This window comes from Paramormyrops kingsleyae, chromosome 8 (genome assembly GCF_048594095.1).
Source record: "Paramormyrops kingsleyae isolate MSU_618 chromosome 8, PKINGS_0.4, whole genome shotgun sequence".
NCBI classification, from domain to species: Eukaryota; Metazoa; Chordata; class Actinopteri; order Osteoglossiformes; family Mormyridae; genus Paramormyrops; species Paramormyrops kingsleyae.
The window spans coordinates 35,484,382-35,499,370 of NC_132804.1; the positions used below are offsets into that span (position 1 = coordinate 35,484,382).

The 14,989-nt window shown below is 46.4% G+C and overlaps 1 long non-coding RNA gene across 3 annotated transcripts; it reads left to right on the top strand.

Moving 5' to 3' along the window:
- The first annotated feature begins 6,839 nt into the window (after nucleotides 1–6,839).
- LOC140592333 (uncharacterized) lies at nucleotides 6,840–14,478 on the top strand. 3 transcript variants are annotated; one of them, XR_011992706.1, is made up of 2 exons: nucleotides 6,840–7,371; nucleotides 12,910–14,478. It is a non-coding gene; the product is annotated as an uncharacterized lncRNA (long non-coding RNA). The 3 variants fall into 3 exon arrangements; XR_011992705.1 differs by having other exon boundaries at nucleotides 12,922–14,478; XR_011992704.1 differs by having other exon boundaries at nucleotides 12,936–14,478.
- Nucleotides 14,479–14,989: the final 511 nt, after the last annotated feature.

Here is a 14,989-nt window from a genome sequence, read left to right on the forward strand (position 1 = left end):
CTTCTTTACACAGCATGTAGTTAGAGTATGGAATAGTCTTCCTGCTAGTGTAGCGGAAGCTAAAACCATGGGTTCCTTTAAATCAGAGCTAGATAAGATTTTAACAACTCTGAGCTACAGTATTAGTTAAGTTCTCCCCAAACGAGCTTGATGGGCCTTATGTTCTTATGTAAGGGAGGTGACTGGATTGCATGCGATGCGTGCCTCCCCTGCTACAAAGTCTGAAAATTCCCGGAAACCTGGATATAACCTTCCTTCTTCCAATTCTTTAGTAACATACCGATTCCAGCATGTAACAACCCAGTCAGGAAGTGTCACGCCCCTGGGAGGCGGAACCCAGCCGGTGACACCGATCCACGCCAATCAGACGGCAGGATAAAAGAATCACCAAAACAGAAGAACATCGTGAAGTATTGAGCCCATGTTACATAGCCGTACTGAGCAACTTACCTGTCTCCTGTCTGCCCTAACTTCCCGGATTCGCCTGTCTTACCTTTGTCCGTACCTTACCTGTTTGCCTTCCCTCCTCAGCGTCTTCGTCCTACCTGATCCTTCGGTCCCCACGTACTCCTCCTTCTTCGTCATCCCTGCCTCCTGTGCCCTGTTCCTGTGTGTCTGTGTTGGACTGACCTTCCCGGTATTGACCCAAGCCCACGTCCCCGACTACGATTGCCGATTCCTTTTGCCTTTCACCCCCCCCCCCCCCGGGGCAACCCCTCGGGTTTGCCGCTCCATACAATCTTACGGCAGTCGGATTAATAAACCGGTTTTTGCCCTACATCCCTGGATCCTTTCCTGTCTGTTCCTCTGCCTGACAGGAAGTTTCCGTAATAATTTTTGATTTTCCTCACAATCATCCAAAACACTTAACCCTTGCACATAAGGCATTGCAGTCCTACAGGCAACAAGGAAATCACTAAACTCCCTTAGTTTTAGACATTCCTTAGGGCCAATCTTTGGCCAAGAATTTAATTTTCCCCGGAAAGCTCTTTAAATTACAAAGGAATGTCCATAGCGTTTCTTCAGTGCATCCCAAGCCTGGGTATATGCTTCCTTGTCACTTCTATAGAACATTCCTTCCACCACAGAAAGTGCTTCTCCACCAATATATTTCCTCAAGTAGAACAACCTGTGTGCTGAATTCGTATAGCTTGCTTCGATTAAAGCCTTGAAGCAGATGCTCCACTCGATGAATCTGAGTGGGTCCCCTGTAAATACGAATGGCTCTGGTGCTGGGAGTCTACTCATTGCCAGGGACTCCTTCAATGCCTGAACCAATGAGACTTCGTCCTCTTTAGGTTGTGGTTTATTTTCAGCGCAAGGGGGGATCAAGGTGCTCTGGGGAGCTTGGGCATATGAAGTGATGGCACCTTGTCGTGGGAGCTGATTTGGAGGCAAAGGGCTTACTTCTCTACTATTTCCTTTTCCAACAATCATCCTTGATTCCTCTTCAGCATATACCTTGTATTCAGCTTCCATGGCTTCAAGCTCCTTTTGATCTTCCAGCATTTTTAACCTTTCTTGCTGAGCTAGCACCTCCTTCCTCTGGGCAGAAATTTCCCTTTCCCTAATTATTTCAGCACGTTTTACGGCCAAACGAGCTGCAACATCTGCCCTTTTAACTGACACATAACTTCCATGCTGACTATCTTGTCCAGCTCTTGATACCGTTGACCTGGCATCATCTCTCTGGAGTAAAATTTTGAGTAATTCCTTCTCTGCCACTGCGTCAAAGTCTTTATTACCCACATCTGCATGACGCCTTTTCAAGAGTGCAATAATTTCAGATGTGACTGAAGTGCAGCTATCCATTTTCCTTCTAATGTCATATTCTCACCTTAGTTTTGATTCATATTTCTCTAAAACTATGATCATTTCACTTAGCTCAGTTTTAGAGCATTCTTCCTTAAGTTTGGATCTAATAAACTGAGCTTCTGCCTTAAAGTTTACATATGTGAACATAAACTTTCTTTCCCTTTTTACTATTTCATCCCTTCTAAACTCAACCATTTTTTCTGTTGGCCTTTTTACTCTTTCTGATCGTCTTACCTCTTGATCATCTTGAGATGCTGGTTCAGGGAGCACTGCCTTATGTGTCTCAATATCTGCATTAATTTCAGCTATATGTTCTTCAATTTTTTGTCTTTCGGCATTTCCTATTTCAGTTTCTAATCTATTCTCTAATTGTACCTTTTCATCTTGCAGCATGAGGATTACTTCCTCTAACAAACCAATATTTGAAGTACCCAATTCCATCCTTTTATATTAAAACATCACAATTAACATATCCTTAAAATTCAACCACAGATCCAACATTACCACACAATGAAGATTACACAATACCAAACTTACAAACTATAATGTCACGATCCGCTCCGTCCGAACCTGATGTGTGCCACGCCCCCTCATTACCTCGTGTTCATTCCTGTTTGTGATCATCTGTGTCCTGTTTCATTTGATTAGTCCTGTGTATATTAGTCCGCGTCTTCATTTGGTGCAGAAAACATACGCCCGACTGATGTTGAAGTTATTCCATATTTATTCTTCTCAACACTGTGAAAAACTATTAAGTAAACATATTACTAAATTCCTACATTACATTTAATCTTACAATCATAAAGGATCCACAATATTACCGTTAAACAGCAGCTCACATATTACCACAATTACAAACAAACTTTACAACACAAGACAACAAGTAAATGCAATAAATAGAAATTACCGTGTGCACCTTCTGACCAAGTGTTTAGGAGTTATTACAGTTCTGCAGTGACAAGCTTCCCCACAAGCCGACTCCATGATCTCCCAGAGTGCATTCACTCCTACCCAATTCAGTCACATGATCAAAGGTTAGCGCAGATCAATTAAACAGTCAGCAGAGGGCACTAATATACATTTATCACAGTATACCTTCTATATTAAATCAAACCAACAAAAAGTAATTATAAAATAACCATCTTAGCGACAGTTACACAGGACTTGGGGACTAGGGCAGTATGGATCACTGATAGGTCACCAGGGAGGATGGGCCAAGGGAATGTCACTGAGGGAAAGACACGGGGACCAGGACTGAGGAAGAGGAAGGCCTGAGATCTGGAGGGAAAGTGGGACAGAAACTCGGGAACATATGAAGTTGTGGGCCCTACAGGCAGTCCATGGGGCCTCAGGCGTTGGGACAAGAACTGGAAAGCGCTAGCTGCTGCGGGTCCAGCCCATGAGGAAGGTCTGGTTGGACCTGGGTCGAGTTCTGAGACTATCGCTGTGGATGGATTTGGGGCAGTGGGGCATCTTCTGGCTCACTCTCCATTGTAACTGAAAGTGGCCACAGGAGACAGAGGATAACTACTGTACTGAGGGGCCAGAGCTACAGAATGCAGAGAAAAAGAAACAAAGGAAGTGTCACGATCGGGTTGAAGGCAAGCAGGGAAGCAGGGAAGAGGAGCCAGGAAGTAGGGTTAAATGTGGATTTATTACGGGAAGCAGGACTGGGGAAGCACGACAACAAACAGCAACATCAATGACAGGACTGGGGATACAAACGGAAACGCGGACTAAATACACTGAACTAATGACAACAATCCGAAACAGCTGTAAAACACTGGGATTCCACATGAGGTTAACGAGGGGGCGTGGCACACATTAGGATCGGACGGAGCGGGGTGTGACAGGAAGTAGCAGCAGCAGTAATAGCGTTAGCAGCAGTAGAAGTAGGCATTAGCAGTAGTAGCATTAGTATTATTAGCCAATGGCACAACACTTAGTAGCTGGCAAAATCCTATAACTCTCCATCTACCCCTTGAAATAAAATTACTAAAACATAAAGTGAAACTAAAATATATAAAATGTTAAATAGATGTCTGTTTAAAATAAAAACTAACACCACACTAAAGCTAAAACTAAATTGCATTTCAAATTGAAAATAATATAACAACAAAATTAAAAAATCTTAATTATAATAACACTGTGTCACGCCCCACTCCGTACGATCCCGATGTGTGCCACGCCCCCCTCATTACCTCGTGTGCATCCCCGATTGTGATCACCTGTGTCCTGTTATGTCTGGCTAGTCTTTTGTATTTAGTCCGTGTCTCAGTTAGTTTCCCCAGATCCGTCATTGTATTGTCATGTGCAGTTCGTTGTCCGTCAGTCCGCTCCTAATAAACCCCGTCTGTCCTTATTTACGGCTCCGATTGCCTGCTTCCCGGCTTGCCTTCTCCGCAAGTGTGACACACTGATGCAAGGACAAAGACAAGTCTATGGCGTTGCAGTTATAAATGAATTTTATTTCAGTTTGCAGCCATCTGGGAGTCGTTATAATGCCACAGCGAGGAATCATATCAGCTAAATGCTGGTATTTCTGGTTTTCCTCCACCAACCTTTCTTCAAATCAACCATCTGTATTTGTTTTCAGTCTTATCAATGAGGGAAGAAAAAGGAATTTATGTACAATCTTCAGTCCAGTCTCCTTTATGACATTCTGCTACTTTTTCCCTGGACAATGAACTATCGAGGCACGTTTATGCTACTTAATGGACTATCTACGTTGTATCAATTTCCAAGTGGTGCACGTCCTCACCTGATGTAGGAACCAGTCTACCATCGACCGAATCCTCGCACTGAGGGTTTTCATCGAGCGCAAGTGTGACTATTGCCAGAGGTTCTTTGCAGCCTTTGTCGACATTCGTAAAGTGTTTGAATTGGTTGATCGAGTTGCCCTGTGGGACATCCTGAGACTTCGCAGGATCCCCCTGAAGTTGCTGGACGTCATGGCCGGCTTATACACTGGTACTGTGAGTGCTGTGCAGAGTGGAGGGAGAACCTCCGCATTCTTCCCAGTTGATTCTGGGATTTGCCAGGGGTGTGATCTTGCTCCTACTCTGTACAATGCTTGTATGGACTGGGTGTTGGGCAGGGTTGTGGGGTCCAGCAGCTGTGGGGCTCATACGTGGGGCAGCTTGGTGAAGAAAGATTTACTGATCTTGAGTTTGCCGATGATGCTGTGATCTTAGCGGAGTCAATGGAGGCTCTGATCGGAGCTCTCGAGGGACTGAGAGAGGAGTCTGAGTGTCTGGGATTGCAGGTGTCCTGAGTAAAGACTAAGATCCAGACATTTAATGACTTCTTAGGCACAGCCATCAGTAGTGTGTCTGTCTGTGGGGAGAATGTCGACCTTGTAGAGACTTATTTACCTTGGCAGCGACATTCATGTCTCTGGTGACTCTTCCTATGAAGTCAGCAGATGGATTGGGAGAGCATGGGGGGTCATGAAGGCGCTGGAAAGGGGTGTGTGGCGCTCCTGATATCTTTGCAAGATCTGATCTGAGATGAAAACTAGACTCCTTTGGTACAGTGTCTCTTTGGAGAATCCTTGGGTACTGCAGGTTGAATGAGTGTTTGCTTGAGGAGTCCCGTATAAGGCACATTATCTACATCGTGAAGTAGCGTCAGTTATGACACTAAGTATAATCTGGCTCCCAGAATCCTCATTGCTGAGGACCCAAGCGGCTGGACCAGGCCGAGGGTACGGCCACATTACAACTAGCTGCGGTAGATGGACGGCCATTTTCGGAGTGTGGGACAGGACCGTGTGTCTGCATGGGGGGTCGCCAGCCGGGATCCCGAGGTGTTTTGCCGTGTGGTGGGTGCAGCAAAGCGGTCCATCAGCACATGCTCCCCAACCTGACCTGACCTTGCATATTAACCCTCTGGGGTCGAGTGCATCGTCGGTGACGCAGCGTACTTTTTGCGTCTATTTCAGTTTATATCTCGCTGAAATGTAGAATCATGAAAAAAACGCTGACTAAATCCGTAATCTGTCTTCTTTTCAAAACGTCCATTATCGGAAGTATTAAAGTTTTTAAAATTAGGTTAAATTGGCAAAAAAGTAAACCATGTCATCTTACTTTGTTTTACCTGCATCGGGGGCGTGTAGTACTGCTGTCACCCGAAGATCGCTATTCACATTATAATTGGCCGAATTAGCGCTTATTCAAATCGCTTTCGCATGGTAATTTTATTAACAGCACAATGGTGAAACGCGATCCAGATACATCCCCATCAGCACCATAAAAGGGGGGTAGGGACATGGCCAGGTGACAATGGCTCATTCATACACATGAAAGTCGCTGCATATTCAATGAAAGGAGCCAGAAATAGTGACATGAGTTAGCTTTTTCTGATTTATTTATCCAACTGAATGTTGCAACTACACCATTTAGTCATTTTCATGTAGCCAAGACTTTGGTGATCAGATATCTGGGATCAAAACAAACTGCCACCATTGCTTACTATGTACTTTTATTATGTTTCTGCAAGTGTTCCAAACTACATTTTGCAATGTCTTCACTTTGATGTCAAATTACAAACTTAACAAAAATCTGACATATTTACAGTATACATTAAAATAAAGATGAGTGTAATGGCAAAATAAATATATAAGAAATAATTTATTTGCCATGAATTAAGTTTATGATATTTGAAGAAATTTGTGATCATGCCCCAGTCAGTGAAAGTGTGTTTCCTACCCCTAGATCCCAGAGGGTTAATAGTTTGACCAAGCGATCTTCATGTTGTCGATCGAGTGTGTCATATTTCATAAGAATGCTGTCACTTCTGCTTCATAATGTGGAATCTGCAAAGACATGACCTCTGAAATGGCATAGAACGGTGTATTCACCTCCCTCTCGATGTTTTCTTGCATTAAAAAGTTATGTATTCAGTGTCATTGGCCATGATTAATGCCATTAATTACTCAGAATGCAAAATATAAATATAAATATAAATACAGCCCTGGTTTCTTAAAAAGGAAAAGGGATGTGATGTACATGTATGTTGAGGGAATAATTAATAAAATAAAGGGAATGATTCTATAAGGCTGTAATTAGTCAAAACAAGAACTGACTGGCGCGCCGGCAAGGCAAGGCTACCTATCGGAACAGATAGGGGGGGGCGACAGAGAATATCAGCGGCCCCTACTTATCTTTTAGCCTTCCAGAAGGCCAAGAACAGTACGAGCCGGCTGGAACCACACATGTGGTTGTCACGTACACGGAAGGTACCGAGAAAGGGGGGAGATGCCCAAAGGGCTTTAAAAGGGATACAACTGATACATATGGCAGAGCCTCCTCCTGTACATGCTGAATGTATGTCAGACGGCCGCTCCCGGATTGCAATCTGTCAGACAATAAACCGGTGATTTGCAACTTCTCCCCGTGTCAGCTGTGAATCTCTTCTCATCCACGGACCCGGTGGAGACGCCGTGCTCCAACAATTTGGGGGCTCGTCCGGGATCCCCAGGAGATTCGCAGGATTCGGCTAAGTGGTGACGCGGCCTACTTGGACACAGAGAACTGCAGGGCCCAACCAGAAGAGGTAAGCAGAGCCTGTTATATCAAAATCTGCACATTGGATATGCCAAATTGAGCAGTTTGAAGTGTCCAGGGGCCCGTTGGTAAATTAAGACGGAGGAGAGGTTGCACGCACTGTGTTTATACAGTATATTGTGTTGTCTATGTGTTGTGTATGCATTGTGTCCAGGTATCGTGCGCAGGGAAATAGAATTTTAAGGAGCAGAGGGTACGGGACCCCCGCAGGGAAATAGAATTTTAGGGAGCAGAGGGTACGGGACCCCGCAGGGAAATAGAATTTTAGGGAGCAGAGGGTACGGGACCCACGCAGGGAAATAGAATTTTACGAGCGGTAGAAAAGCTGGGTGGGAGACCCAGGGAATTCAGGACCCCGAACTCTAGATTGGGAGGAGGGAATAAGGTCCCCCTCTCTAACTAAAAAAAAAAAAAAAAAAAGAAGAGAGAGAGGGTGAATCAAAGCACCAGCTTGGGTGCAGTTGTACTGGTTTGTGTGTGAGCAGCGTTGTGGGTTCTTCCTGTTCAGGGTGCTCGCCGCTCGCTCTGTGTTGGTTGAGCTTGCCCGTGGCTCTGCTGTCACTGCTTGCGGTCTTACAGTTTGTCAGAACCGAAGGGGAGTTCTCACAGAACACCCCCTTCCAAGTTGACATTGCTGGGGATCGGGGGGGTTTCGGCTGGGAGCGGGCCTGTTTGACTGGGATTGAGCTTAGACGTGCCCTGTTCAGGGGGGACACAACAGTAAGCTGCTTTGAATATAGTCTTATTATTTTAGAAGTTGTTGATTTATGTATTGGTGGTGTTTGTTAGTAGGACATTCAACTAGGATAAGGAGGTGTACTGAGTGTGGGTGGCTGAACCCACATCCGGAGGCAGAAGGGCTGCTAGACGAGGAATTAAAACAGTCAGGACTGATTAAAAATGGACCGCGAGTTTGATTGGGAGCTAGATGACGGGCGATGGGAGCCCCCGGAAAATGCAGTGTGGAAGCCACTAGTAAAGCAGATCCAGGTGGTGAAGGAAGCTATAGAAGGGGCAAGTGGTGAAGGAGATAAGGATAAGGAGGTAGCTGACGCCTGGGAGCGTATGTGAGCAGTGGTCCGGGGTGCTGGACAACAGATAGGAGACAGGCGCTCATTGGGAGAGCTATTGTGGAAAACGGAGAGAGAGCATGCTAGGCAGAGGGATGAAGCAGCACGTAAGAGAAAGAGCGCTAATTTGATGCAGAAGTGGGGAAAGTAATTACGTACGCAGTTTTGGGCTAAATCGGGGGAAGCCCACGTATATGTTCAACAGATAAGTTGCAAGTAAAGATGTATAAAGCAGAAATAAGTACAAAGTAGAAGAGATCAAGTTAGCAGGGGTATACATAGAGCATTTGTGCATTTCCATAAAACGTCATTGACAGTAGTGGAAGTGCGGGTTGGTAAATTTAGAACTTAAAATCTTAATAATAAATCTTAAAATAATAATTAAATAATAATTAAATCTTAAAATAATGTATTTGAATAAAATATTGTGATTAATAGATTTTATGGATTATAGAGACTAAGTTTAGAGATAAAGGGTATTAAACCACATCTTTGTGAGAAAAATAACAGTTTATAGACAAGAGGTTTTAGTATATGTGTGCCCGTAGATAATTGGGTGCAGTGTTAGGGATTTTAGTTAGGAGAGGAAATAAGTAGAAAATAAATAATAATAAAAAATAACAACAAATAATTTAGAGCCACACATCAAGGTGAAGTAGCTACAGTCAGGGAGAGAATTCGAGAAAAAAAAAAAGAATAGAGCAAGGGTTGACTGTGAGGAACTCTGTTCATTTTTAGACAGGAAAACAGTTCAAGTGACAGTAGAGTGCAGAAAAGCATTAAAATGCAGGCCCCGGTAAAGGCAGCAGAAACACCAGTACAGCAGTTGGGGAGAGAGCACCCCCTGCTTAAAGCGAGGATAGAAAAGATGTCTAAAAAGTGGGGGAATAGAACAAAGGCCCTGGTAACTAAGTGGCCTAGAGGGGGCACATGGGATGTGGCAGTGTGTGAGGAGATGGAGACTCTGATAAAGTATCATAAGGCTAATAAGAACACAGAAAGGCGTAAAAAGAAAAGCAGTGAGGAACTGGAGGTACTGAGGTTATTTAAAGCAAAGGGAGAGGCCTGGAGAAGGAAGCAGAAAGCCATGAGAAAGGCACTAAATGAGAAGAAGGGGGGTGAGAAAGAAGAGATGAGGCAGGAAGAAATATGGCCACTGTCATATCAAAGTCAATGTCCGTTAGTGGAAGCCCCCCCTCCTTCATACAAGGGTCAGTTTCCAGTAATAGAGGGGAAGGTAGAATTCAGAGGTGAGGTGACACAGAAGGATGAAGGAAGTAGGGAGCAGAACGGAACGGCAAGTTGTTTAGATGGATACAGGGAAGTGAGTGCATTGCTGCGGCAGGCAGTGCAGGAAGGACTGCGAGGGAGTGAGAGAAGAACAGAAGGCCAGGCATGTGGGCCTGACAAACAAGGGAGTGAGGTAAAGGTGGGGTACGGAGCAAGTGGTACTAATGCAGAAGGGCTGGTGCATCTGCTGGACACCCCTAACCCTCCATCTAAAGGATGGAGTCAGTTTCAGGAGAAGGAGACAGAAACAGAGAGTGAGGAAGGAGTAGAGGAGGGTAATGCAGATCATAGAATAGTGAGAAGCAGGAGGGCTGTGAAGCCCCCCACCAGGTACACTCCGATGCTTCCGCTGAGGGTGAACGGAGCACAGACACAGTATGTGCCGTGGGCAGGACAGGATCTGGAGGGCCTGATTCTCAGACTCCCAGTTCTGGCAGAAGGGGCCGGAAAATGGATAAAAGCATTTGAGGAGGAAACTATGGGTCGGCTCCTGGCGATAGGGGACATAAAGGTGGTTCTGGCTTGCGTTTTTGGGGTAGACGGAATGGAGAGACTGCTGCGAAGCAGTGGCCTGGCAGCGGCGACAGGGACTCCTGTGAATGATGCATGTCACCTTGACGGTTACCGTGCTAACTGCTGGCATCAGCTGCGACTAATGTTTCCTCCATGGCTGAGTGTGGTTGAAATGAAGGTGGAGCCCATCAAGGAGGGGGAGAGCCCAGCTGCCTATCTGCAAGCTCAAGAAAAGCGGTGGCGCACTGAGAAGGAGCAGGACCTGCAGAATCTGGCATTCAGAGAGAGGAGAAGGACTTTGCTAAAGAGTGTGAGAGGGAACTGACAAAGAAATGGAATCAGATGCAGCTGGAGGAGCTGACCGCTAAAAAGAAAAAGTCCAGACACCAGTGGTCTCTCCAGACCCAAGCCCCGGGGGCAGCCTGTGGACAACCGACAGTCTCCTGTCGCTGGGGCCCCCCATGATACTAATTGGCCTCAGGTCCCTAATTGGAACAGAGTGAGTAGATACAATGGATGGGGGTTTCCTCAAAGGGCACCCATTTACCCACAAATTTGATGATCCCAGACTCTGGAGAGACTGGGGAACAGGGTGGTTCAGCTGGTGTGCTGGAGCTGTGATCAGCCAGGACACACCTGTATGTTCCAAAATCTTGTTTAGTGGAAGTTCAGATAGGTTACAAACATGTAAATATGCCCATACTAATAATAGAGCATATCCCAGTGAATTTGTCAGGCAGAGATGCTTTGTGTCAGCTGCAGATAGACATAAAATGTACAGAGGAGGGCGTAGAGGTGCTCAGTGGACAGTACAGCCTTCTGCGACAAAATTTGTTGTTCAATAGGGGACAGCATAGTTCATACGGGATTGAAGATGTTACTGATAAAGTTGGGGAAATTCTAGAACAGTGGGGCCCATTTATACAGGAACAATATAGCAATAGGCTGAATTGGACATAGAACAAACATACTTGTTTGTTGCGATGGAGAGATTTCAGTGTGAGGGAATGCAGGCTGCTACTGAAGGTGAGTTGGTGAGAGTCAGTGGAGTGAGCAGAGTATGTAGGAGACTTAAGAGGTCTGTGGCTGTGGAGCATGATAGGAGTGCAGTGTGAAGGGAAATAAAGTGTAGAGGAATGTTGGCAGGAGACAAAATGTGGAGGTTAGTTTATGATTTGTGTGCAGCGAAATAGTTAGTGGAGGATCAATCAGTGGGAGATCCCAGTCCTCACACCCTGCTAACAGATGTGCCACCCAGTGCAGAGTGGCTCACAGTTGTGGATTTGTAGATGGAATTTTTCAGGGTGTCCCTAACACAACAGTCACAGTTTTTGTTTGCGATCACCTATAGGGGTCAGCAGTTCATCCACGCGAGGATACTGCAAGGATGTGAACACATGCTTAGGGCAGATTTGGATGGATTGAATTTAAGAAGCACAGTGCTACAGTATGTGGGTGATCTGCTCTGTGTTATATACACAGGCACTGAAGCCGCCGTTGCTGAAGGTCTTAGCGAAAGGGGGGCTTGAGGTGCCCAAAGCTAAGCTGCAATACTGATAAGAACAGGCTGCATGCTTGGGGTGTGAGTTCAGCCACGGGAGGGGCCCTTATGAGGCCTCTGTGTGGACACAAAGGGGATGCTAAGGACTCTGAGGGTCTGTTTCACGACCGTGATGGATTTTTGGTTGTGCCTTTGTCGTGTGGTTGACACCTTAATAATGCATGTGCATGGTCTTGACCATTGTGCAAGGGGGGAGTGCTATGAAAAACAAGGTTTATGAGTTGAAGTTGTACATGGGGTGTCTAACTCAAATATGCAAAGTTATTTTCAAGCAGGAAGAGGGGAAAGCAAGACGGCAAGAGAAGAACAGACACAGGAGGTTTGCAGGCAGGGTATGCAGTGGTGGCCAGACAAGGTCAGGATTATGTAACCTTGAAGGCAGACAGACTGGGGGGAGCCCAGTCAGCCCAGAGAGTCGAGGTGATAGCGGTTATCGAGGCCCTGAAATTAGCAGAAGGGAAAGAAGTTACCATATACTCAGACTCAGCATATGCTGTAGGCGCAGTGCATGTGGAACTCAGCCAATGGCTGAGGGCAGGATTCTTGACCGCGGGAAACAAGCCAATAAAACACGAAGCAGAAATGAGGGAATTGGCAAAGGCCTTGATGCTTCCCAAAAAAGTGCCAGTGGTCAAGTGCAAGGGACATGAAGGGTTAGGAACAATGGTAGCGAAAGGAAATCAGGCCGCAGATGAGGAAGCAAAGAGGGTCGCAGGATACGTGGTGTCCAAACATATGATCACGGTAGAGGAGGAAGTTCACCCGAATTACAGACTGACCCTAGAGAAAGCGTTGGGATTGAGACATGCGTTCGGAACTGTGTATCATCCGCAGTCCCAGGGAAAAGTGGAGCGAATGAACCAAACAATAAAACAAAAATTGGCAAAAATCTGCGCGCAGACCAAAATGAATTGGGTTGACGCTTTACCACTGGCAATGATGTCAGTGAGGTGTTCCATAAACAGGGGGACCGGGTTCACCCCCTTTGAGCTCCAGACAGGCAGGCAGTTCCCAGGACCCCAGAAAGGGTTAACCTGGACCCCCGACGAGAAGGGGGAGCAAAATTCTAGAGCATATTATGATTGTTTGCAAGGTCTCGTTGCAGATTTCTCTAAACAGATCCAGGAGGCGAGACCAGAGAACCAGCCAGCCAAACCACACACGGCAGAGTGGGTCCTACTGAAAGTCATCAAACGGAAGTGGTCAGAGCCCAGGTGGACGGGCCCCTTCCAGGTTACGGAGAGGACGTCACACGCGGTTCGTCTGAAAGGCAAACGCGACACGTGGTTTCACTGGAGCCAGTGCGCGGCTGCAGAGGACCCAGGGAGAACCACAGCAGAGATCCAGGAGGCCCTGAGGGAAGGAATCCAGAACGTCAGTTTGGCTGAACTAGACGCAACTCAGGTCTCAACAGAAGGGGCAGAATAATCCCCTGACCTGAGCAACCAGAGCAGGGTAGTCCACCCCTGCTCCAACGACCAGAAAGAACAAAAGCACCTCATCCACCGCCAGACAACACTAGGACCAGGATGGAGATCAAGATAAAAAGGGGAATGTTGGGGGAAACAAGTGTGTTATGTGTGATGCTTAAAATGCTTAAAATGTTAATGATTAGTGGTTTGTGAGCCATGCCAGCCATGGACCCCGAAGGGGGGCCGCGCCTGTGGCGGGCTGGGAGTGGAATTTCCCTGAAGCTCAGGGTTTTTGCCCTCCTTCCTAGGCTGGATGGACAGATTGTGTGTGGAACTCTTTGGAGTCCTAAAGGGGGGAGTGTGCGCTATGTTTGGGGAAGAATGCTGTACTTACTTTCCCAATAACACAGCACCAGACGGCTCAGTGACCAGGGCACTCGAGGGTCTCCGGACCCTCTCCAAAATGATGCATGCACAATCCGGGATCAATAACATCTGGGATGCTTGGCTGACCTCGGCGTTCGGACAGTGGAAAGGCTTAATGAGCTCGCTTTTATTATCCTTTGCTACTTTTGCTGCGATTTTAGTTACTTGCGGGTGTTGTTGTATTCCCTGCCTGCGCGCACTGTCAGTTCGTCTCATCACTACCGTGATAGAGAAGCGGGATGACACCTATGCGCAGATGATGCCTCTCCTGTCTGTTGGGCCGGAGAGGGGCAAAGGTCATTTGGACAGCTTTGACCTACGACTCCCCCGCCAATAGGGTGATCTCCTTGCGGAGACCAAAAGGGGGAATGCAAAATTTCATAAATAAGGGAAAATATTACTAATCAGCATAATCAGGGTGATCTCCTTGCGGAGATCAAAAGGGGGAATTGAGGGAATAATTAATAAAATAAAGGGAATGATTCTATAAGGCTGTAATTAGTCAAAACAAGAACTGACTGGCGCGCCGGCAAGGCAAGGCTACCTATCGGAACAGATAGGGGGGGGCGACAGAGAATATCAGCGGCCCCTACTTATCTTTTAGCCTTCCAGAAGGCCAAGAACAGTACGAGCCGGCTGGAACCACACATGTGGTTGTCACGTACACGGAAGGTACCGAGAAAGGGGGGAGATGCCCAAAGGGCTTTAAAAGGGATACAACTGATACATATGGCAGAGCCTCCTCCTGTACATGCTGAATGTATGTCAGACGGCCGCTCCCGGATTGCAATCTGTCAGACAATAAACCGGTGATTTGCAACTTCTCCCCGTGTCAGCTGTGAATCTCTTCTCATCCACGGACCCGGTGGAGACGCCGTGCTCCAACAATGTGCATCCAAACTTCTTTAGGAGGCATTATAACAATATATCGATATGGAAGTGAAGTCGTTGCTGGGTTTTCTTAGTGATGGAGGTGGTGTTGAGGCTCCAGGAAAGGTCGTCAGTCATGTGCACACCTAGGAACTTCACGCTGCTGACGATCTCGACCGCAGACCCATCGATGTGCAATGGTGTGTGTGCCGCCGTCTTCTTCCTGAAGTTAACAACCATCTCTTTGGTCTTGTTGACATTGAGAGACAAGTTGTTGCTCTGACACCAGTCCAGCAGTTGTTTCACCTCCTCTCTATACGCAGACTCATCATTGTTGGTGATGAGACCTACCACTGTTGTGTCATCTGCAAACTTGATGATTTTGTTTGAACAGTACCGTGCAGTACAGTCGTGAGTCAGCAGAGTGAACAGCAGCGGGCTGAGCACGCATCCTTGTGGGAAATC